General features: G+C 51.0%; 1 long non-coding RNA gene across 2 annotated transcripts in view; it reads right to left on the bottom strand.

Moving 5' to 3' along the window:
* Positions 1–453: 453 nt before the first annotated feature.
* The window catches only part of LOC142048065 (uncharacterized), a 122046-nt gene continuing 98360 nt past the window's right edge, over positions 454–24139 (bottom strand). Inside the window, exons 2-5 of one of the 2 annotated variants that reach the window (XR_012657387.1) lie at positions 18393–18480; positions 1963–2100; positions 1802–1868; positions 454–1097 (exon numbers count right to left, since the gene is read on the bottom strand). This is a non-coding gene — a long non-coding RNA (uncharacterized LOC142048065). Of the gene's footprint in view, positions 1098–1300; positions 1869–1962; positions 2101–18392; positions 18481–24139 lie in introns of those variants that run through there. The other variant, XR_012657386.1, reaches the window with a different exon arrangement.

Here is a 24139-nt window from a genome sequence, read left to right as displayed (position 1 = left end):
ATATCCATGCTGAATATTTGATGAAGAGGAGAGGTGCTGATCAGCGCCCGGCAGCAGCTTTCACTTGAGCTTGATCTAATTGTTCCCAAATATCTGAAGAACCGTTTTGCAAAGTTTGCGAAGGGGAAGATCCTTGATTCTTTGCAAACACGATGCTCTTTAGTTCCGATTAACGTTATGATCCTTGCTGCCGAAAGAGCCCATTCATTTCAGTGAGCAAACAAGACAGGGGAGCAGAAAGGACTCCGGGCTGATAGCCTGCAAATAACGTTTTCCATTTGCTGGGTCTTTCCAGCTTCGAATGGCATTAAAAAAGGCGGGGTGGGGAAAGAAGCATTTTTCAAAACTTGGCTTCTCAATTTATTGCATGGCATCCTGCAGCAAACAGCAAAATGAAATAGGTCCTTGTTATCTCTCCCCCTTCCCCCCGCCCCCCGCCCCAAAAGAGACAAGCTGTACAGGAGAAATAGATAATTTCTATCTGCTTTTTTTATATGCTTCATAAAATGCATTGTGCAGGCATGTAAAATATATGTGGCCTGTATAAATATGTTTAAAGACATAATTTTAAAAATGGTCCGCTGGAATTACTTGGGGAAGCTCCGCAGCAGCATCCCCCGGGGCTGGCGGGGCCCCTTCCACCACGCGACCCATCACAAGCACAGGGTGAGCCCCAGCCCGGCCGCATCCTGCAGCCTCTCCTTTTTCCCCCTCCGCAAGCTCAGCGAAGCACCAGGGCCGGGGCTGGCTCATTCCCAGGCAGCTCCAGGTATGGCACCAACTCAGCAGCTTGGCAAATGAGCTAGTGAAAACTGTTTTATCTATCGATCCATCCACCCTGCCAGTGAGCCAGCAGCAGCGAAGCAGCCGCTCCATCACCGTGCGGAGCCGTGCGGGCTGCTCGGCCGCTTCAGCTCCCCCCGCTCTTCTTCTTCTGGGCAAATAGAGAAACGGGGAGATGAACCCCGCCGCGCATCCCTCGCTCCTCGCATCCCAGCCCGTGAGCCGGGCGTGCTGGCACTGCTTCGCACCGAGGGCATCCCTGCCAGGACGTGGAGGCAGTCAGAGATGCCGTTTGCAGTTTTCCTCCAGGATTTCTGCACAGGAACAGCAGATGGCTGGGGGGGGAATGGGTCTCCTCCTCTTTGCTACGACCACTGGAGCTGTTTCCTGGACCAGCTGCCTCCACCCATGGGAAGGAGCCCCTTCCCACCACAGCACCCACAGAAATGTCCCCTCCATCCCGCTGCACGCCTCCTGCAGCCTCCCAGGGGGTACAAGCCACCCACCTTCCCCGCCCAGTGACCCCAATAAGCCATCTTCCCTGGGAGATTTCCAGGGAGGTTCAGGGAGTTGTTCTAAATTACAATATGCAAATAAGAAAGTGGAAGAAAAAGTCTTTTTCGAGCCAAAGTCGAATGGAGAAAATATTGTGCTATGCGAAAGAGATAAGGAGAAGAGCTGTTTATTCCCTCGGTGGCATGAGGCCTGCCTTTGAAGCAGATAAATCTTTGCTGGTAATACAGTACTTAAACCAGAACTGACACCTTTTTATATCAATTGCTGAAAATTGCCTTTGTGAGGCTCTGATATAAAGGCTGCCTTGGCTGTAGCTTGCATACCAATTTGTCTCCAACCTGTTGGTTAACCTGCCTCCTCTGCCCCGCGCCATGCCTCCAGCATCTCCGGCTGCTGACTCCAAGCTTGGGAGCAGCGTGACTCTGAAATGACCCTGGAAGTCTTGGGTTTGCTCCCTTATTCTGCCCCAAAACACCCACTGAATTTTAGAGAAGCATTTCACCTCTTTGGGTGCTGATACTTCCATCCGTAGCTGCATTTTGTACCCGCCTTGGCAGCGATGCGAGCATCTGCGCGAGGGCGATGGAGAAGGAATAGAGCGTGCGTTAATATTTATATACATGTCATCCCTGTGAGCCCCGAGCCCAGCCCCGCTGCACCCACCTCGAGCCATCCCCAGCCCGGCTGTGGCCGAGCAGTCCTCCTTGGGGACACCATCGCATCAACGTGGGGACCGGGGGCTGCAGGAGAATGGCAGCCCGTCGAGGCTGGGGCTGCGGAGGCAGAGGGCAACGGTGATTTCTGAAAGGATGGAGAATCCATAAGGAATTTGATGGCCCAAACTCACCCCGAGATGTGGAGGCTTGGAGCCGAGCCGTCGCGAGCATGGCACTGACGTGTGATGCGAAAGCTTTTCCATCATGGAAATAATAATCATTTTTAAAAAGCCTTCTGAGCGAAATGGCAGCCACTTGTGGAGCAATTGCTGCCGGGAGCTCTGCCGTACGTATCCCCAGCCGAGGCAGCCGGTGGGTCCCATCCTGCTCTCCCTTTTGCCAGGTTTAAGCCGGCGTAGCTGCACCGTCCTCGCTGGAGCATCCCCTAATTTACACTCAGAAGGAGCAGCGTCGAGACCAGTACGTTTTCACAGCTACCCTGCCCATCCATGGCTTATGCATCTGCTATCGTGCTGTAAAATTAACATAAAGCATCATACAGCAGAGACGCGTTTAATTTAGATGATTATATAAACTATTGCACAACACAATTTTAAGTGTTACAAGCTCCTGGGAGAAAACACACAAAAGAAATCCCCGCCAAAATCATATAATGGCTGAGAAATCCTGCAACAAACTGCGATCCACAGCATAATAAATAATACAATTAAACGTACTTAATGCCACTAAATACCTGATTTCATTCTGATCAGGGACACGGTTTAGTTCGAGCAGATTTGGAACTTCACACGACTATTGCTGCTGACCGGCTGGGTTGCCTTCTTTTGGGAACGTGGTGGAAAGATACGAATTTCAGACAAAAAAAAAGAAGCACAAACCAGATCAGATTGTCATTTTACGTGTCTTTTCAAAGGCAGAGACAACCACGCCGAGGACTCGCGCAAAGCCTCGAGGTGTTGCACCGTGCAGGGGGGCCAGGAAGCATTCAGAAGCCGCGGCCACACCGTGCCGTGACAGTAATGAGACATCAATCATACCAACGCGCGGCTGCTAACGCCGCGCACGGGCAGCAAAGCCCCCTTTGAGGTGTCGGAGAAGCAAATCGTAACAAGGCGAGGGGGGCAGCGGAGGGGAGCTTTCTCCATCACGCAGCTCTGGGCGACTATTTCCCCCTGCTCCCTACGGAGAGCGAAGCTGGGGAGGGATTTGGCAGCTCTGCCTTCCCGCCGGTGTCTGTAGACGCTCTCTGGCATCCGAACGGCCACCTCCCCAGATGTGCCGCTGTCGCGGGCTGCTCTGCCACAGCTGGACCTGCATCCGCTGGTCCCCACGGGGCTGCCGCCGCCTCGGGGCACCGCTGGGGTCTCCATCGAGGGAAGGGCTGACGCGACATCTGATGCTTTATTCATATATAGTATTATTTGTGTTTGAAGGCTGCTTGTCGTAATTGTAATATCATCTTAATTATTTCCCTTATAACTCTTACCTGACACTGCTCACCTCAAGAAGGGATGATAGTTAAAGATTTGTAAAACCTTCTGAGCCAAATATTCTTTGCTCTCCCCTATGCATGGGCTCAAGACTGAGAGCAGAGAGGTCCTGAATGCCAAAAGCACCAGGAGAAGGAAAGCCATCCTCAGTATGCAAGAACTCTACGCATTTTATTGATTTTCCAGCCCGGGACTGGACCCGCAGCCTTGCTCAATCCCTACCAGCCCCTCTCGCGCTAACCAGCAGGCGCAGCGCTGGCGGCAGCCCGCGCAGCATTCCCTGCCCAGCACAAACACCAGCCCAAGCAGAGGGAGGAACCAACCCGCTAACGCTTCTCCGTGATTAACTGCCGTGCTGGTAATTAGCTGAAGGAGGTCAGAGCTTGAACCGTAGCTCGAATAATTTCTGATGAGCCTGATGGTCCTTGTACTTGTAAAACCTTGACAGGGTACAAGCGCGGTGCGGGTGAGTTGACTTACACCCCTGCAGGTTTCCAAGGCAAAGGCAGCATCAGACTGATCGGATTTGATTATTCCAGCTAATATTTTCAGACTCTCTGTTAATTATGATGATTAAAGTTAACTACAGCTGATTAGAATTAGATTTATGAACGGGTGCATCGCAGGAAGCTGGCCGGGGAGCACGGGGGTCACCCGTGCCGAGCCCGACCCTCTCCAGCACAAGGAGCTGCCGAGCCACCCCCACCTCGGGGCTGTGGCTCAGCAGCCGCTGGCGGAGCTTTTCTGTCCCTTCCCCGTATGACCTTGGGCAAATCCTTCCCCGCTCGGCGCTGCAGAGCTCTCAGCGCATGTGCCCAGCTCTTCGGGCAGCCGAACGGGCACGAGCCGTGCGTGCGGATGCCTGACGGCGGGGGCACACCCCTCCCTTTACACCTCTGGAAGATGCCGTCGCATAAATACCAGTGAGAACTGAGCTGGAAGGACAGCAAAGTGCAAAATGGTGCAAAATAGTTGAAAGCAAGTGATGGTGAACCCGTGCTTGGTGGCTACAGGGCGCAATATCTGCATTGAGAGGAGAGTTCGGAGCAGGAGCCGGAGTTTCCGTCCTTGTGCTGTGGGGTTGCACTACCCACGATCAAGCATCAGCAGTTGATTTTATCCTGAATTTTCCTAATTTACGTTTCTGCCTCGATTTCCTACTTATGGCAGGGACGTCGCTATTAGGGGCTGGAGGTGGCCACAGCCATGTTCCCTGCCCGGCCGTGGCGTGACAGATAAAGCAGGAAGGGAATAAAATGCCATAATTCTAAAGAGACTGTGACTACGATGCCACGGCGCCGAGGATGCTCTTCCCGCGGCACATGCCCTGCCTCTCGTGCAGATTTAGGGGCTGTTAGAGGACAGAGGCATGTCAGTGTCATCTGCAGGGACAAAGGACATATGCTGCTAAATAAAGTTGCTATTATCCCCGTGCAGGAGGAGGGAGGGATGGGCGCCTGGGGAGAGGCAAGGAGAGGAAGAGAGATCGAACAGGTAGTAAATTTTCAGAATTGCCCCCAAAAAGCATATATACTAAGTAAATCCAATAGAGCGGGCTGTCTGTCTACATATAATGTATTCCTTATTAATAATGTAGCCATGATAGAGCCTTTTATTGATCTTCAATATATAAATCTAACCTCCCTATGAATAAAAAATGTAATAAGATCTTGGAAATAGACTAAATAATAGCACATGGACCCTAAATGACAGGGATAAATTGCAGCGCTGGGCAAATTGCTAATGGATGGCAGCCTGTGCCGCTTGCCCGGGATCCTGCTCGCGACAGCCAAGAGTTGGGTGATGGTGCCAGCATGAAACATCTTGGCTGTCCCTGAGCACTGAGGGACAGTGGGATGGAGACAGGGCTTCAAGGCTGGTCCCTGCCGCTCAGCTCCCGGGAAACCGGAGCAGGACTCAGAAGGATTCTTAAAAAAAAAAGGATCTTGCCAGGAATCCCTGCTCTTTTCTGGTCCACCCTTTGCATGGCAGCCACCCAAGTGCCACTACGGTCCCTTTAGGTCCTTATTAGAGATGCTCAGGAGTCAGTGAGTGGAGGCACAGGCTTTGATGTGTGCTCTGTGCTTGCTCTGGTCCATCCCTCTCTCTCCCCCTCCTGCTATTTGAACACCTCATAGAAAATCCAGCCCAAGCCGCCACGTGTCTCCTGGTTTTGTGTTAAAGCCATAAAGGGGCTGAAGCCGTATATTGGTCTGCGTGTGCTCAGAACTTTGTCTATATTGAGAAAAATAATCCGTTTGCGTTTCTTGGCCCCGTAGCATGAAAAGCTCCTTGAACACCAACGCCATTTCTCCCCTGAACACCTGGAAGGTGTCACCCAGTTTACCCTTTGCAGCTGCAGAATTGGGCTAATGGGTTTTGCCGCGTCTGTAAAGAGCACGGAGGGATCTCGTAATAGGTCTATCTCCGGATAATATACACCCTGATTACTATTCACATGTCACAGTCAAACTTTTTTTACAGCTCTCGCTTTTACTTCGTGAAATAACCCCTTTTAGTGTTTAACTTTGCTCAGAAAGAATTATATCCCCAGAAACACTGGCTGTGCAACTTTCTTAATAGCAGCTGTCAGCATGGTCAGGCATCCTTTGCAGCGAGACGAGAGATGCAATAATAACAACATCAATAATATCTACCTCTGACAGAGTGCTTTTTTCGTCAGTAGATTTCAAAATATTTTAAAAGATGATCCCATTTACAGGATGGAAAGAGCAATACTTGTCGGAAGGAGCCGCAGGCAGGCGAGGGGCCGGGGGGCTTTGCCCTCGGCACCCGTGGTCGCAGGGTGTGCGGGGATCCCTGCTTTCACCCCGAGCACCCGCAGCTGGGGTGCAGCGAGGACCGTGCAAATCCTGGCCCAGAGTGTTAACATTAACAGATTATTCCCATTAATATGAAGACAATTACACCGGATAACGCAAGGAGCGCAGCCCATTAGCTGGCTGGCAGGGTTGCCGCGCTCGCTGGGGACACGAGTGCGTTAACAGGGATGTTACCAGTGCGTTACTGTATAACTTGCCTGATCGCATTAACCCTGGGCCAGCCCAGGCTGCAAGAGGCACACGGTGCTTTTCCCCCTTCCCCGCTTCGAGCCAGCGTGCTTCCCCACGCCAGCGACCTGCAGCGGGGGTGACAAGCGACACGACACAGCCCCAGCCATCCCTCAGCAGGGAGAGGGGTGGAGACGGGCTTCAAACAGCCCAGGGATGTGGGAGAGGATGAGAAATCGAGATGACAACAGCGTTTTGGAAAGAGCGCCGGGATGGGGAGGCAAGGCGAGAGGGGAGCCGTGACACACCCAGACCAACCTTCCTCCCATCTCACCCAAAACATTCATGGAGAAGAGCAATGAGCACAAGGGAAACTAGAGAGTATTTATCATGTCTTTGCAAAGCAAGTGGATCTTGCTGTGATTACTGTGGTTATAAAGGGAGTTGCACGGCTGCTGTTAAATCTGTTCATTCACAGCACTGTCATGACAGGCAACTTTAGGCTATGGCCATGCCAAACCCCATCGATCAGCCTATCTGCTCCAGACACGAGAAATCCAGAAGCTGCAGGAAAACACAGTATTTTTTGTCTATGGCAAGCACAGACGTACCTGAACTGGCAGGTCTGAGTGTGCCTGAGAGGAGCCGGGGGCTGAAGGACCAGTGAGAGCTGCGGGATGGGACCCAGCAACAGGCTGAGATCCCCAGCTCTGATCTGGCGGTGGCTTTCATCCCCTCCACAGCTCTCCTGCGGTTTTGCAGGGGCGATGGGATGAGCTTCTGCCACAGCCATCGGCGTAAAGCCGTGTTCAACAGCTGCCGTGCTCCATCCCGGCAGGATCCGGCCACGCTTCGATGCCGGATGATGGATCCCATTGCACAAGGCCTGCTGCACAGCGTGTTGGCATCCTTTGGGATGCAATGCAGTATATAAATGTGACGGATGATTACGGCCAATGCATTTGGGTCTACTCACCACAGGACTAGCGTGTGCATGCCATTGCCAAGCGAGCTGCAGAAACATGCTTCGCCGTAGCTACGGGGGGAGGTTTATTAGCTGAGGAACCCTCTGGATGGTGATATTGCTCCAGAGCCACAATGGTTGCTCTTTGCAACACGCAGCGTTACCTGCTTGGTGCTAAAAATGCCTGAAGTAGATATCGTTCCTGTGCAGATGGCCCTGGCCAGGATGGCCTTGCCGTAGCATCTCCAGCAGTTGCTATAGCAGCACGGGTGAAAGGCAGAGATGCCTCGAGTGCGGTACAATGAAGGACAGGATGAGGCGGGGGGGATCTTTGCAAAACAGAGATCTGCCAGCTCAAATATATAATAAAAACAAGAAAGAGCCTGTGTTAGAGCAAAGCACGAAGCTGGTGGAAGGTGAAGAGGAGCAAGGAGGAGGGGAGACACTGCGCTCCCCATGGGATCTGGTGTTCTGAGGTGCTCGGGGGAGGAGGTTGCAGAGAGACCACAAGGGTGATTTTGGAGGGTCTGGGCCTCCCAAGAGAAGAAACACATGCCAGAAAAGCCTGAAACAAATTCCACATGTCAGAAAAGAGCAACTCTACGGCCAAAACCAAGGTCCTCCTTCCAAAAATTTTGGCCGCTACCTGCTGATGCCCCTTTGAGGTGCCACCCAAGATGTCCAACACCCCGCGCCACGAGCTCTGCTGATGTGCTGTGCATCAGCCAGCCGCCAAGCCCTGACGTGCGGCAGCAGGAGCTGGCTCCCCGCCGAATGGGCCCCCCCGGGGTGGGCAGCAGCGCGCCGCTGGCTCCCCCCCACGCTGCAATCAATAGTGTTTGTTCAGCCCGTGGAGTGACAGCTCATTTCGCGGGACAGGTTGGCTTCACAATTGCTTGTTCAAGAGGAAACCTGACGTGAAACAATAGGATGGGGGGTTGGGGGGGTGGTTTGGGAGCAAAATAGTGTATTCTAATTCCAGCCTGCGCCTCACTTAGTGCATCTTTTTTCCCCTCTCTCTTCTTTTCTTCCTCATCTTTATTCCCATCTTCCAGCACTCTCAAAGTCACGGCAGCAAGCGGGCAAACCCTTGGCATCGGGAGGGCGAACGCTTGCCCCCGCGCAGAGCAGCAGGATGGGGGGAAGGAAGGATCTGGGGTTACGTGTCCCCGCGTGGCACCGCAGGATTCAGCCGCTGTTGGGAGCATGAGTATCCCGCAGCTCCGTCCCTCCGGCCAGGCAGAGCAGGCAGGGCAGCACCCCGCTCCCTCCGTCACAGGAGCTATCTGCGTGCTTTGGTTTTGCTCTCGCTAAAGTGGCCAATACAGTGCCCAAAGCACAGAGCAGCAGGGGATTCCATTTATGGAGAACTTCAAGGTCCCTGGATAAAAGATAGCTAATTGCCAAGGGAAACAGCCTGCCCTCTAAGACTTGGAGAAAAACCTTTTTACACACAGCGGGGGAAAAAAAAAATTAAGATATTGAGCTTTTCTGGAAGCCTTTCTGTGGCTCAGAAATAAAAACCCGAACCCATGGCTTTGCTGTTGCATCTCCTGCTCTGGTTTGCAATGAGACTCCAGCATCCGCTGGCGCTTGGAGCATCCTGCCCTTGGAAAGCCACGGAGGCTTCCCACCGTGAGCAGGGAAAAGGGAAGCAGCAAGGGAGAGCGGTTGTGATTACTGGGCAGATAGCAACAAATATATATGTTAAACACATGGAAATAAGAACAAATAGTAGGGACGAGGAGGCAAATATTGAGCAGGGTCCAGCACTGAGACTAAACAAACAGCGGGAAATGAGAAGCTCGTTGAAACGAGATGAGCAACGGGAATGCGAAAAACGCTGGGAATTAAACCAAGGAGTGAATCCAGGCAGCGCCGCGCAGCGAGCCCGAGCCCACCACCCCGCATCTGGGCTGCCAGCACCCGCGGGCGCGAAACGATGTCGGGGCGCAGCGCAGAGGCCATCCCCCTCGCCCCTTTCGCCAGGTTCGGATGCTTAATTCCCCGGCTATGCACGGCTCCAGTCTTGCAAAGACTTAAACACATGCTTAACGCTATGAATAACCCCATCTAATGTCTTCAGTGAAGCCATCCAGTCCTGCATGGGCGTAAGTGATTGCAGGATCAGAGCTTAATTCTATTGAGCGTTTTGGATACAGCTTGCTTGAAAGACTCTGAACAATAAGTCTGCATTGGCCTCATTACAACCCAGGAATTCAAGAGAGTTCATTCCCTGATTTAAATCAGCGATGTTATTTGAATGAAGCAGGCAATTTAGTTTCAATCCCTTTTCTAGATTTTCCCCCCATTCTGGTTTTATTTTTTTTATCCTCTGACAAAGTAGTATTTATTTCCAGGGGAGTTAAAAAGAGGGGAAGCTGGGTGGGCTGTGCAGGAGGTAACCATGCAACACCTACATTGTCATTACATTTACTGAGTCGGTTCTGCCAGAGGGGAATCACACCCTTAGCAAAAAAAAAAGGCTGTGGCTGTGCGGTGGCTGGTGGGGACGCCTGTGGGAAACGATGTCCCTCGGGTCTCGGATGAAGAGGGCAGCTCTCGCCAGGAGACCCGGGGCTGGGCAGGAATACCCATCCTGGGGTCGTGGCTTCCAGTAAAGCTGTTAAACTGGGCCAATTGGCTGGATTTCTCCTTGACTTTTTAATACAACTCAAGTCCCTGATCCTCCAAAGCCTTATGCACCTGCGCAACTTTGCACGCTGCGAATAGCCCCGGTGATCCCGAGTGCAGAATGTTAAATACCCAAGTAAATTTTCGCCAGATCAGAGTCCAAAGCAGGCAACAAAAAGTTAAAGCGTTATTTTTTTCCTTACAGAACTGATTCAAGTGTCAAAGGCTATTTCATCAGCCTCCCAGGAGCTATCGAGTGCTGTATGTCAGAGGTGGGCACACTAGATTTAAACAAAGCATCAGAGCGAAAAAATAAGGCTCGAGGAGACCTCAAAAAGATTATTTAGCCCAGTTCGTCCTTCCTCCCTCCCTGCGTCGAGAGCCGTCCCCTCCCGTCCCTCGCCGCAATTGCTAAATTTATCACAATATCCAGCCCCAAACTTCTCTTGCCACAATTTAAGAGCATGATTTCTTATCCTACCTACAGGCGATATGGAAAATAGCAATTAAGAAATGTGAACGTCAAAGTTGTGACTATTTTTAGTTTGAAATTTAACTAAAAGGAAGGATTTGAACGGGGCTGCTTCTTTTGCCACAGTTTCATCTAACTTCTTAGCCAACTTCAACTTCTTCCTCTTTTCCCCAGTTACTTTTTGAGAGATTAATTTGAAAGGCAATGTTAGGGAATAGAAAAGGTGTAAGCGTTTATTTACCAGTCAAATGAAACTACAGGATAAATATTTAGAGACCCGAAGAAAAGGAGAATGATAAGCTTTTCAGCTTTTCAGAAGCAGCCACAAAAGATGCACGGAATGAAAACACGGTCACAATAGGAGAATACAGGAAAAGGGGAAAACAATTAGTGCATCAGCCATAAAATAATACCTGTTGCTTTGGCAAAGTTAATGCTACAAGCTATTGTTCCCCAGGGCTTATTCCTTTGAAGACTATTCAGTCACCAGACTAACCTTTCCCTACGAACAACTGCTCCGTCCTTTTTCTGGGCCAATTCTCCCCCCGAGGGCTGGGTATTGGGGTAAGATGTTGGTAGCTCAGCCCCGGGGGAGGCTGCGCACAGGCTCTGCAGAGATTGAGCCCGGATTCCCGCACCAACATCGGCTTACCAAGCGACCTTGCCGCGTCACTTATCTTCGTCGCGCAAATGAGGGATGCGAGAGCGTCGTTGCCCTCCCGCACAGCCTCTCCTGTTTATTTATAACCCCTTTTATAGGAGGGAGGTGCCGGTTCTTGTTTCGTGCAGTACCTAACACAACAGAGAGCTGATCTGAGTTAGTCCCCTAGATGCTACTAGCACGTAAATAATGGTAAAAATAACCTACACCGAGAGAATCGATAGACTTAGAGCCTAGGGAACCCATTTCAACCCTGAATAAATTCCAGACAGAGTTGCTTTACCAATTGATTGTCCCCACCAAGCAACGCATCCATCACTGGCAGCACTCTCTGATGGTGGATGGAGTTAACCTCAGAGTATTTGCTCCTCTGCTGGGGTGGCTCAGGAGATCCCGGGGACAGGAGAGCTGCTCGGATACGCACAAACACCGAGAGCGAGACCCGCTCCTCGCTGTGCTGTGCATGGGGGCTGCATCGCGACCCACTGGATGCCCAGGGGATGGGCACGGGGATGCTGCGGTGCGGGAGCGAGAGGCTCAGGGCTGCTGCTGGAAGGAGCTCAAGGCTTGGCTGGGACAAAAAAACCTATCCCAGAAGCACCCACAGAGCCCGGGGGAGACGGATGAAAAAATATCAGAGACCTCGTGCCTTGCTCAGTGGTTCAGGACCAGCCCCTCCACCGTAGGAGCACTAAATCAAACCCACCGCAGGACTAACAAAATGCCCCCAAAGTTAAGAAAGGAGCAGAGCTGGCTTTGTAGCAACCCAGAAGTAATGACGAAACCAAAACTAGCCCTAACCTGGATGCATGAATGATCCTGATGTCTCCAGCTCCCTATTTTTCATTTCCTTTGAAAACACGGAGTGTGCACAAAATACATAGAAATGTAATCCGGCTCAGTGACTCAGGTCATTGCATCGTGCAATCGTGGACACCCTTTCAATTTTTTTTGTTTCAAGCATATTGGGTACAAATTGCTGGGGTACGGCCAGCTGCTTAGACTTGGGGAAATTTTACAGCAGGGGCGAAATAGCGAGAGCAGGAAGCAAAGGGAGCTGAGACAGAAAAACTGCTGAAAAGCCTCCTGCACTTGCCAGGAGTATTAACTTAGGATGATGTAGGGGAAACAAGTAAGTGATTTTTGTGTCAGCTACACTGAATCAAACTTGTTCAAATATATGCAGGCATGTGTGCAGTGAAGAATATAACCTATCTCTGGAATGGAAAACAGGCTCTTAGTTGGAAGAGGGTTGGTTTTTTTTATGTTTTGCAAATATGAAGAAAGCTGTGTATAAATTAGATTAGGCGTGATGGGGGAAACACCCGGCGGGGACTGCTGAGCCGTCCTGAGATGCAGCAGGGTGAGGATGGGGGCAGCGGGGTGGGCAGGGGAGGGAGCCCTGAGCAGAGGTGGCAGCGGGATCAGGGCTGTACCAGGAGAACGGGAAACCCACCGAGAGTGAGGTGCTGTCCCCGTGAGCAGGAGCCCGGCGGGGACGAGCAGCGGGCACGATGCCCGGGCTTGTCACCTAGCGCATCGCTCGCCCGCACCACTCAACCCCCCATCGAGGGCACCTAGCACACAGCTTTGCAGCGCTACCAGCTACCGCAGACATTAATTCATTAATATCTGTGACACTCCATGTCCTGGGGGTGATAAAGATGTAAGAAGCATCGATTACAATTATTACTTTCCTTTTATCCTATTACAACCGAATGCGCTGACCGACAGAGGTGAGCTCCGAGCCGAGGCACGCACGCCTCTCTAAGGGTGGGAGAGAAAGATTTTTAGTCTAAAAAACTGGCCAAAGCAAGAACTTCTTTCCTGGGCAGATCGATCAGCCACACGACTGAGGCCACTCCTGAGCCCAAATGCAGCTCTGAAGGCTTAGGAACAGGAGAGAGAGAGCACGATGCACCAGCGCAGCCCACAGCAACACCAGAGGACCCCGTGGCTCAGGGATGCTTTGTGTCGTCCCCCCCAGCCTGGCAGCAGCCCTGAGACCCTTTTTTTGTAGCTTTGTTGTTTTTTTCCTCACCATCCCACAGTGCATCCTGGCCCCCTCCATCCCCTCGCCCAGCTGCACGGTGCCACAGGCAGCCCTATTTCTGGGTGATTTGGGGCGAGCAAGCTCTCACTTCTCTCTCCTATGTGTTCTGGGGACCCTGTTGTGCTGCAGTGGAGCAAAGGGAGGGGAAAGGACAGCATTTCTGACCTTCCTTCCCATCCCAGGCATCCAAAGCCCCAGAAGGGAGGCGACCTGCCCTGCTGCTTTGGCTCTCCATCAGCTGAAACGTACGGCTGCTTGTGCCTGTGTCCCTGCACATATAAGCACATGTATTTATGCAGCGCGTAGTGCAGTGCAAAGCCAGGAGCGTGGTCATTTCAGGACAGCAGATCAGTTATCTGGAAGTTCCCCTTCTAGCTGATTTCGAGGCTGTGTTATAGATAAGGCTGCAGTGATGCCAGCAGCCAGGCTTAAAAAGCAGCCAAGCCTGGCACCCTGCGAAGGGCTGCGGGGGGAAGCGCCCGTCTCTGCCGCTTCAGCCACAGCCTGGAAGGTGAATGGTAAAGTGCCCGAGTGCTTTCGGGGGGTTTTGGCCCAGCGGTGGGGCATCAGAGCTGCTTCTCCTTTCTGCATGACTGCAGTTTAGCGTCTCCCTCCAGGGCTCTCCTGTAAGAGTCCGCGGCAATGAAAGGGCAGCGGCTCTCCCAGAGGAGCCCTGCAGCTGTCCCGACGCCGCTCGTCCCCACGGCGCGCTCTTTATCTTGCAGGACGAGCACATTCATCACCTTCATCTCCTTTCTGGTTGGCTTGCCATGAAATCGTCTGAGTGCCTTTTTTTTTTAAAAAAAAAAAAAATCATAATGCATGTGTTTTGCAAATTAATAAACTGAGGGCAATTATTAAGGTGAAGAAATAATTGTGGTGGAAGATTTGAAGCGGAGCAACGTGACCACAGGCGGCAGCTTCTGGGAGGGAAGCCAACGGGGCCTGGCTTTTGCTTCCCAGCAGTTCAATCTCAAGGTTTGCTGTGCTTTCCATACCATGGATGCCTTTCCACTATATGATGCCTCATGGATGCCCATCCTCAAGACTGCTTTTCCATTTACTGGTCTGGTCCCCACCAATAAACACCTCCAAACACAGGGAAAAATCGATTCAGGAGCTGAACTCTGAAGCTCAGGTGAGTATTTCTTACCCTTCCCAGTCTCTGAATCTTTTCTTACCCTTTCCCAGTGCCCCTCTGCTGTCATTTGCTTCAGCAAAGGAAAAATGGGAATTAACGGTCTCCTGCCTGCACAAGCTGCGTTCCCAGGCTCCTGCCCGCGCCCGCCCCAGATGTGCCTGTCGGAGTGGGCAGCAAGCAGAGACCTGCTGGAAATTGCCATTTGGCTTTAAGGAAACTGTCTTCCCATAGCTCACGGGGGGGCTCCAGCTGATTGCTGCCCACTGTGGGATGCCCTGGCTGGAAGGGCATTGCCTGGGTTTGCCCCTCGCAGTGATCCCTGCATGAGAAATAGATCTCTGCCACGCTCACCAGTGGGTACCGAGTGATGCCGCCTGCCAGGATGATGAAACCAGTCACTCCAGATAAACCTCCGCAGGGTGCCAGCGCTCTCCTCTTCCTCACCAACCGGTTTTGGGTTGTTTGGTTTTTTTTTTTAACTTATAGTTGCATGGAAATAAGTCTGGTGTCAGGGAAATGTGTAAGCACGCACTAATTCCAAGCACTTCTTTAAGTGCTCAGCTGAATCAGAGTCATAAAAACATGCTCTGCACTTCAAATACTTGCAGGAGGCTGAAGCTACCCAGAGTCTGGCAGCAAAAAGAGACCCTGGAGGCAGGACAGGATGCTCGGTTATCAGAACCCTCCTGGGAACAAGTATCACCCACCCCCTCAGTCACCTTACGAACACGGGCTGCAGGATGTTGCATGAGCTTTTGCTGGAGCAACACTCCTTTCTGTTGCTAGACACATCTCCCAGGGGATGGGGGATAATGGGAAGCAGCTCTGAACGGCCACGCTTTAACAATAATAGCAGAAAGTTAGGACGAAACATAACCTCGAGGGTTTGCTCAAGAAACAGATGGCTTAATGTTTGTTTGAAGAGCTTTTTGAGTAAAAATAATACTAGTAATAATGTTTAGTCATTAGCAGCACTGTGCATGCGAGGCTCGCAAAGCACTGAACAGCACGAGTGGGCTAAGCCTTATTTCTGAGCAAAGGCAGGAAAAGCAGGCCAGTCCCGGCAGCAAGGCTCTCAGGCAACCAGCGCCGAAGCAATGCAAACTTCCCTACCCGAGCCTGCAAACCCCCACCCCACCCCGCAGCAAGCAGGGACGGTTCAGGGCTTGCACTGTGCATCACACCTGGGCCTTCCCCATCCCAAATTATCTGTGACCTTGGGCGAGTCCTGCAGAGCCGCAGCGCCCTTGGGCGCCGGCTGATGCATGAAGGGCCACACCAGCCCAGCCTCCCCCGTGCCGCAAGGAGAAAGCCTCTCTGTTTTCCACACTTCACCCATCTCAGCCCCCTGGTGAGTCGTGGGGTGCCTGTGGGACCCCCTGCCACACCTGGGCAGCCCCCCCCCCAACACCAACCCCCCATCCTTCCTCCTAACGAGCTGAATAAAATGCATTTCTACCTCTGTAAGCAGTAGCATTAATTTCACAGCTCCCCCGAAATGGATCTTTTGGCAACACATGTTTTGCTCCAGCTCCCTTTCCTCGCAGGGAATAACCTTTAAAGAGAGGGGCTGTGGGCTGGAAGAGCAGCTGTATGGCACACTTGCAACCTGAAGGGTTTGTGGCACGATAGGAAAGGGGGAAAGGGAAAGTGCAAATTGTTTTCTATACTTTTTAATAACATCTCACCATCAGACAAGCCAGTTTTTGTAACAATTACATTTCTAACCCAGCCTCTTAATTGGATTTTGTTTAGCAACTTGTACGACGGAGTCTTTCCACTTGCTGATGTTGTGAGTGGCACCGAGGCAAAGATCGACCGCGGGCTTGGCTGGCAGAGGCACGATGCTGGGCCGGGATGCTCCCTACACAAGCTGGGGGTTTATAATCCTTATTTTCTGAAGATCAACGTGCAGCTTCATAGCCAAAGGGGGAGTAAAGAAACCCAGAGGTACATGAAAGGGGCCCAGCTCCCATTTTCTTTCAAGGCTTTCCCCAGTAAACAGCAGAATACTTGAGGGTTTTTTTTGCTTGGGTTTCTTTTCTGCCCGCTCTCTGGGCGATAGTTTCATGAGCATCTGAAATTTATTATCCCTGTAATTCCCTCTGATGGGCGAACACGCAAAGATGGCATTATCGCAGGAAAAAAGCAAAGCGGTTGGGTTCAGAGGGGGTCCCTGCGCCGTGCAGGGACTGCAGGGCTGCGGCTCAGCCGCGGGGCTCAGGGCATCCCACGCTGCCTGGCACGTCTGCGGCCACCATGGATAAACCTCCAAGGGGCTGCCAGCCAGAGCACCTTCCCCTATCACAAAAGTCACTTTGGATTAAAAAGAAAATACATAAATAAATAAAAAAATCCCCAGCAGCAACGTTACGTTTCCTCTTCCCCCACCCTGCCCCCAGTAAGGCAGAAATTACGGCAAGATTGAAAGCAGAGATCCTAATACATTTTCCCTCAGGTGTTCTTAAGCTCTGAAAGGTGCATATGAGGACTTGTTTAACAGAGATAACTGTGACACCATGCCAAATAAATCCAGGCTATAAGAAGAGCTGCTGACACTTAGACAACTTTGAAAAACCTTCTAGTTAGAAACAATTCTGCCAATATGTCACATTTTTGGCGTTCTTCCTCTTTACTGCTGCAGAGAAAGCAAAGGTGCTGTCACTTAAACCCAGTGGTTTGGGTAAGCGTGTGCCTTCCAGGGATGAAAGGAGGGGAAAACACGAAAATATTCCAGTTTTTGTGTGATTTCCTGGCATCCAGGTAGGAAAGTAGCCATCCAGGTGGGAACGGAGTGAGTGCAGAGCCCGTGGGCGCATGCACCGCGGCAGAAGCCAGCTAAAAGGTGAAAACCCACTTATGCCTTTCTGCCCGCAACCTAAACCCAAACTACTTCTCCCAGAAAAAAGGATGGAGGGAGAAAACAGCAGCAAAAACAAGGGCAGGGCTCATCCTGCATGTTCCAGCTCAGCATAAAGCACCAAGGCATCCCGCTCCGGGGTGGGGAGGAAGCGCAGAAAGAAGAGATTTCTTCCTCCCGCCTGCTTTTGCTCCAATTTTGGCTTGGTTACACGGAGCAGCTCCGTGGGTGCAGCTCCCCTTGCACAACTCCTCTGCTGTAGTTACACAGCAGAATTTGCCGCACAGGCACCCTGGAATTATACACTGGATCCTAATTTTTCAAAACCCAACAGGAACAAACATGCAATTATATAGTTCAGTGATGCAGCACCGTATTGGCAGACGGGGAGGAGACGGAGTCACCGCTTCAGACTCCGGAGAAAGTTTCCCTGCATAATAAGTCAGGCCAGCGGCTTGACTTCTTCCAACCAGGGAGCCCTTGCAATGCCAGCTTTGGCACTGCTCGGAGCACGGAGCCGTGGCCCTTTCTTACGCAGCCACGTCCCAGAACAGCATACAAGGCAGCCGCTCCACAGTTAATTAAACGTCATGTAGCATTAAGTGCAACAACAGGCCCGCCGTACTCATCGGAAACGGTGAACGACATTTATTTGATGTGGGCTGGGTTCACTTTGTTCGTAAGCATCGGTGCGGTCCTGCCTGGCCTGGCCGGACCGAAAATTAAAATTATTTAGTTTACACCAGATGTTCATCACGTCATCTTGCTGACTCAAGTGAGATTGCTTCGACTTAAAACAATCCTGAGATGGATTAAGCCCTATCATTCGGGTTTGCAAAATCAGAGCTAGTATTGATTTGGACTGGGAGATGTTCTTACCCTGAAAGTATATAAATGGGAGCAGCAGAGCTGAGAAATGCTATGCCTAAAGCTAGGCAATTACTAGTTAAAACCAAGACAAAGCTCATTTTCAGTTGTGCTTGGCTGCCCTGGGGTTGCCATCGCTCTGGGAGTGGGTTTGTGCTCCCGTCCCCAGCTCTGCTCGCCCAGACCACTCTTCCCTGAGCCAGAATATCAATTCCCGTCATGCAAACCCAGCAAGAAACTTGCAATCAGTTTCTCCGCATCACCTTCTCACTAGAGGGAGACAGGAGGATGCACACGCATGGCTCGCGCTTCTTTGCCTTTTCTTTTTTTCTCTTCATAGTTTCTAGTGACCTGCAAAGGGAAACCATGGTAGATCACGGAAGAGAAAGGAAAAAAAAAGCCCTGAACAACACAACTCTCTGCTTGGCATTTCCAGCCTGCCTGAAAGAAGCAAGTGCCTTGGTTTCCCTGACTAATTGACTCTCAGAGAGTATTGCTGACCTCTTACTTAAGGGCTAGACGCATCATTGCGGCCAGCAAGCACACCCAACCGTGCAGTATTACAGGGGCTGCTCAAGCGTTAAGGCTCCTCTAAATAACCAGCCACCAAATAGAGCTCTTCAAGACATTTGGAAACAAGTGTTTGTTTTTCCTTAATGTTTCCCCCAATATTCACCCTGCATCGAATCCTCCAGGCAAAGAAATCACTGTAGGAACAGTTTTCTCCTTCCCTCATTGTGCCTGATGATTTGTTGTCAGATTAAATATAGCATCCGTTTAATATGAGCTACATTGTCCATGGGAGGATCCCATCCTGGACCTGCGGGAGGTTAGACTGGATGGTCTAATAGAGCTTTAATGTCTCTGCTGTGATCTTCAAATATATTTGCAGTAACCAAGATACAGCAGCAGCTTCTGCGAACACGAAAAAGAGGGGAAAAAAAATAAAAGTGGGGGATTTAAGGTAAAGCATCTGTACCCCGAAGGCCTGGACAAGGTGAGGGGGGGACAGCTGGAAGTCCTTCCTCCCAGTGAGGGGAAGGATACAGGGGTATAGAGGGGTATATCAGGTAATTAATCTGATGGGTTTGACCAAACGAAGGGCTGGAATTAGCAGACAACTGCTCCTATTTCTCCCGGGTGAGGAGCTGGTGCGTGGCTGAAGCCCCAAGCGTTGTGAACTATCTGTAGCAAACAATTTATTCATGGACTTAGCTTATTTGCTGCGTGAACCATCAGAGAAAGGACACGGTGTTTTCCTGCCTATCTTTGTGTTTCTCGTACGTATTGCACATCGCGTCCTTGCTTTAGGCTAGTGCCTGGCTCTTTGCGTGCGCAGCATCCCTGGGCCGGGTGCGCAACCGCGACGGCACCCGGGAAACCACGCGGCTCCTACAGACAGGGAGGGGTTCGTGGTGGAGGCACTTCTCCGGGAGCCGCGTTTCTCCAAGTCCTTTGGGTTTGGCTCAGAAAGTTCCACTAAAAGGCCTGTTCTCACTTTTCCTTCAGGTTTCAGTTAAATCCATCAGAAATCTCCTAATCCTCTTTTAATCCATTTTCATCAGCCCTAGTTAGGGTTTTTATTTATGCCCAATTTATCTCCACTGCCACAGCCTCCGAATGAGGATTTACGGCATCTGCCCTCGGTTTTTTTGTTGTTGTTGTTGATGATGCTTATTTGCCATCACGTTTTCAGTGGAAATCAGCCCATTTATTCATTAACTTTAATACATCCCCTTTGGTGCACCGCTGCTGTTCAGAGTTTTATCATCACTTACTGGGCCTCTTTCCGCACGTCAAAACTTTATTAAATATGTTTCTAACAGGGTGGAAACATATAAAAGACACTGAATGCTTTTAGATTGTGGCAGTTTTGCATTTTGTTGATACCCTACGCAAGCAATAAGATATGACAGGCAGGCAGTGCTTTCAGAGGCAATTATATCACACTTCAGGAGGCGGCATGGGGAGCGATAATACGGAATGGAAAGGAGATAAAAGAAAACAACTTGCTCTCTCGTTCTCTCACACACATCCACAAACCCACCACCATCCCACCGGGACCAAGCGAGAGATGAGGGAAGACATCAGAGGTATTATTACGATGATACAAGGCAGGATAAATAGCAGAAAAGAAAAAAAGGTGAAACTCAGCAAAAGATAGTTTAAAGTAATTAACAGAGAGATAATGGCCCAGATCTTGCGATGCCGGAATAAAAGCAGTTTACACCGACGATGCTTTCGAAAGCGGGGAGTGTCTGACTGTGGAGTATCTCCCTATCTTGCTCCTCCGTGACTCAGCCACCACAGAAAATAAGAGGCACAGATTTATCTATTTATCCACTTAGTGACCCAGTCAACATCGGAAACAAAAATGTCTGTTTATCTACCCGTACATCCACATACACTTTTATAACTACCATCCTCCCCTCTGTTTCTCCTTCCCCCTATTCTCTGACACATTCATCATAGAAAACAGGAGAGAAAAGTATGTTTATCTACCCAAAGGGCATGTTTTCATTCACTTTGTTATTTCCCTATGCTTAAAAAGAGGGAGAAAGAAAAAAAAAAAACAAAACCAGCCTTTCTGAGATAAAACATCTTTACAGCCCAGTAAGGAAATGAAAACCTCATGAAATTAAAACTCTCCTTGGAGCCAAAGCAAAGGGGGGACCCAGCTGCTGCAGGCTGGATCCCAGGGCTGGGAGGCTCGAGCCAGGGTGAGCAGAGCTGGCGCTCTCCCTCGGCTGAAATATCACGAAAGAGTTTGAGCTGCAGAAGCGAATACAGGGTACCCGAGGGGATTTAGGAGCCCAGATGTGCTGGACTTGTACGGGGAGCAGGAAAAAACATCTATGTGTTATGTTTTTTCCACACCAGGGAGGGATGGAGGCTGCAAGAGGGGATAGCAATTGCCACCAAGAGCTGAAGTAGGTCTAACAGTGCTAATTAATCTTCAGTAATGAATTATTACACAACTGCCTCATGGCTTCCCCTGATTTTGGGGTCAGAGATGGGTTTTGTCCCAAAACCAAAGGCTTCTGCTGGGAGGGCGCATGCACAGCCCCAGTGCCTGCGCCTCCCCTGCCTGGCACGCAAGGCTTATTATTAGGTTAATTAAAACCATAAAAGTGAATGCCAATTTGCACTGAACATTTGGGAGCAGATGGCAACAAGTACGGAGCTCCATAAAAGAGAATTGGAAGTTGCGAAGTGTCTCTGGCTCATCTGTGCCGGGGCGCTGGGGGAGAAGCAGGTTGGGGCTGCGGGTCCCTCGCGTCCGAGCCCCCCAGTCCCACAAGCACCAGCGCTGCCAGTAACCCCACGTGTAGCTCCCAGGGGACATCTATGGCTGGAAACTCATTAATTTTTAGAACAAATTAAACCCAAGGCTCTCCTATTGAATGCCCTCTCCCCATACGTGACACCGCAGGGAAGTGATGGGGACAGGAGGTTTCTCAGATCTCCTGGGCTCTCAAACAAAGAGGTTACAGCAAAGTTCATAAATCCTTCAGAGTTAGGGTGAAGCTCTAGCTGATTTCCATTCCGCACAGGAACAATGTGGCATTTGATTATTTCAGCTGTGTTTTGCTCTGAAGAACCCCATTTGGAGCTCTGCATTTTCCGATACAGCTGGGATTTTCAAAATACCCCATGCAGGCGGAAAACTTGCAGATACCCATCAGAGCTGACATAGGCAGCTGGCAGAAGGCGGCACTCGAAAATGCGCGAGGAAACAAAGTTCGGCTGGATTCACGAATGCCACGAGCAGCAAAACACACCCTGAAACCCCATCTGCCTTAGGCTTGAGCCCCTCTTGCACCCCTCATCGGCGGGGCTGGCAGCCCAGGAGGGTACCCGGGTGTTTTGTCCCATCTCGGATGTGTGCACACCCCCCCACAGTGCCAGGAAGACCCCTCGTGAGGCAGAAGTATTGAATGGAAGAAAGACAGCAGGAGAAATGAAGACAAACAGCTTGAGCTCCTTTGTTCCTACTGTACATTCAAGGAAAGAGCAGGCGGTGCTGTTAAGGAGGAAAAATAAGAACCCAAGAACATAAAAAGCTAGTACAAGCGACCCAGCGGGTTGCACCGCCGCTCACCCACTCCCGTCCCCTCGAGCGCATCGTGGGTCCCCGGGTACAAGGGGCTGGCAAAGGGACGGTGAAGCAAGGTCCCAGCTGGGGCGCCGCGAGGTTGGATGATTCCCAGGTACCAGGCACCTACTGCACAGTTTGTAGCTGCATCCCCATGAGAAATCCAGGAGCCCTGGGAAGGCACCCGGAGCACTGACAGAGGCATCGGGAAGGGTCAGCCTGGCTGTTTTGGATGGATTATGTCCACACCAGCAGTCAGGCAAGGGAGGTATGCCCAGAAGAGGTATGGCTGGCATGGGAATGGGCTTGGCGTGGCTCTGGGTGCAGGACCCATAGGCGGTGCAGGACCTGGGGGAACATTTCTGCAGCGCAGGGAGGGATCGGAGGTATTTTGGAAGGTGACTGTGGCAATCTGAGCCGGATCCCAAGTACAAAGTAGGGGTTTATTAGCAGGAGCTGCACTGCAACAGCAAATCCTCCCTCTCCAAACAGCACAACTGCAAGGAACAGCTCCATCCAAATGTTAATGTTTTTTTGTTGTGGTTTAATTTGCGAACTTATTTATCTGGTAGTCTAGAAAGGCTGCCTTGTGCTCGGGATGCTGAGCACAGCCAGTCTGTGCTGCCATGATTAGATGGCTAAGACCCAACCTCAGCAGCTGCTAATCCTGACTATTAATTAGAAGATTTGGGGTAAGAATTCCAGCACAGAGGCTCAGTTAAGCTCGAGCAGTTTCTGCATTTTCTTTCCCCCTCCTCTTCTCTTCCCACAGCCACCCAGCCCCTGCCTGTCGTAATCCCTTGCAAAAGCTACGCTGCCAGCAGGGTCCGACCCTGCCAAGCAAGGACGGCTGGGCACGGGCTCTGATTTTCATCCCTGGAAAGAAAAAGCCAGGAGACTGCCATGGTGACACAGGGAATTCATTCTAGCCTGAAATGACAGCATCTTCTCCTTGGGCCAGTTCATTAATTTTTATATCGCAGTGGCTCTGAGAGTCTTCAATTGAGGTCAGCGCCTGTTTTATTGGGTGTTGTATATGCACGTTGCAAGACACCGCTCCAGAGTATTTAGGTCTTGCTCAGACCACGTCATGTAGCTGCCTAATCTGGGCTGGGTGATTAGCTTTCTCTGCCAGGGAAAATAGGGGTCATGGCCACCTCCTTGCCCCAGGTTGGGGACCGCTGCCCGGTCTGGCTCCCCAGGCTGTCCCCAGCCTGTCCCCTCTGCTCCGACCTTCTTCTGAGCTGCACTGGCGAGACAGGGCTGTAGGATGCTCTCAGGCATCTGCCAAGCTCCATTTTAACATGCAGAGAGAGGTGGCGTCTTGAAAGCTGGGCAAACACAGCCCAGCGATCGCTGTTCTCCAAATTATTTGTTTGCGCTGAAACCTAATTTGCTTTAATTGTGTTCAGGGCTGCAGTCGTGCCAAACGGTCCCGAGGATGAGTCGGTCGAGCTGTGCCTTGCACCCCTCGCTCAGGGATGGGGAAGAGGATGCAACCTGTGTGTCTGCTGAGCAGTGGGAGAGACCAGAAGAGCTGATGCTCAGCTGTTTTTTTTTTTTTTGCATTCCTGCCTGCACAGGAGCTGTTTCCCCTTCCCAAGCAGAGTAGCTGTGATGAAGCCTGTCCCAGCACGGACACATGCACCTACACACAGTGTAGCTGAGCGAAGGGTGGCGAGTTCTGCTTGGACTGCACCCAAGAAAGGAGTTCAAAGCCATTAACATCTCCGAGAATGAAATATTGATGGCCAGAAAGCTGTTAACAGGAAGAAGAGAATTGGCAACCCTAACACCTGGTATCCTGCCCATTCTGCTTGGGGAAAAAAAAACACAACCCAACAAAAACCCACAAATCAAGAAGAGGAGGGGGAGGACCGATGAGAGCAAGGTAAAGAGAGCAGCAGTGCCGGG

Source organism: Phalacrocorax aristotelis, chromosome 24 (genome assembly GCF_949628215.1).
Source record: "Phalacrocorax aristotelis chromosome 24, bGulAri2.1, whole genome shotgun sequence".
NCBI lineage: Eukaryota > Metazoa > Chordata > Aves > Suliformes > Phalacrocoracidae > Phalacrocorax > Phalacrocorax aristotelis.
Note: the sequence above shows the minus strand (reverse complement) of the source record. Positions and strands in the feature narration are given on the sequence as shown.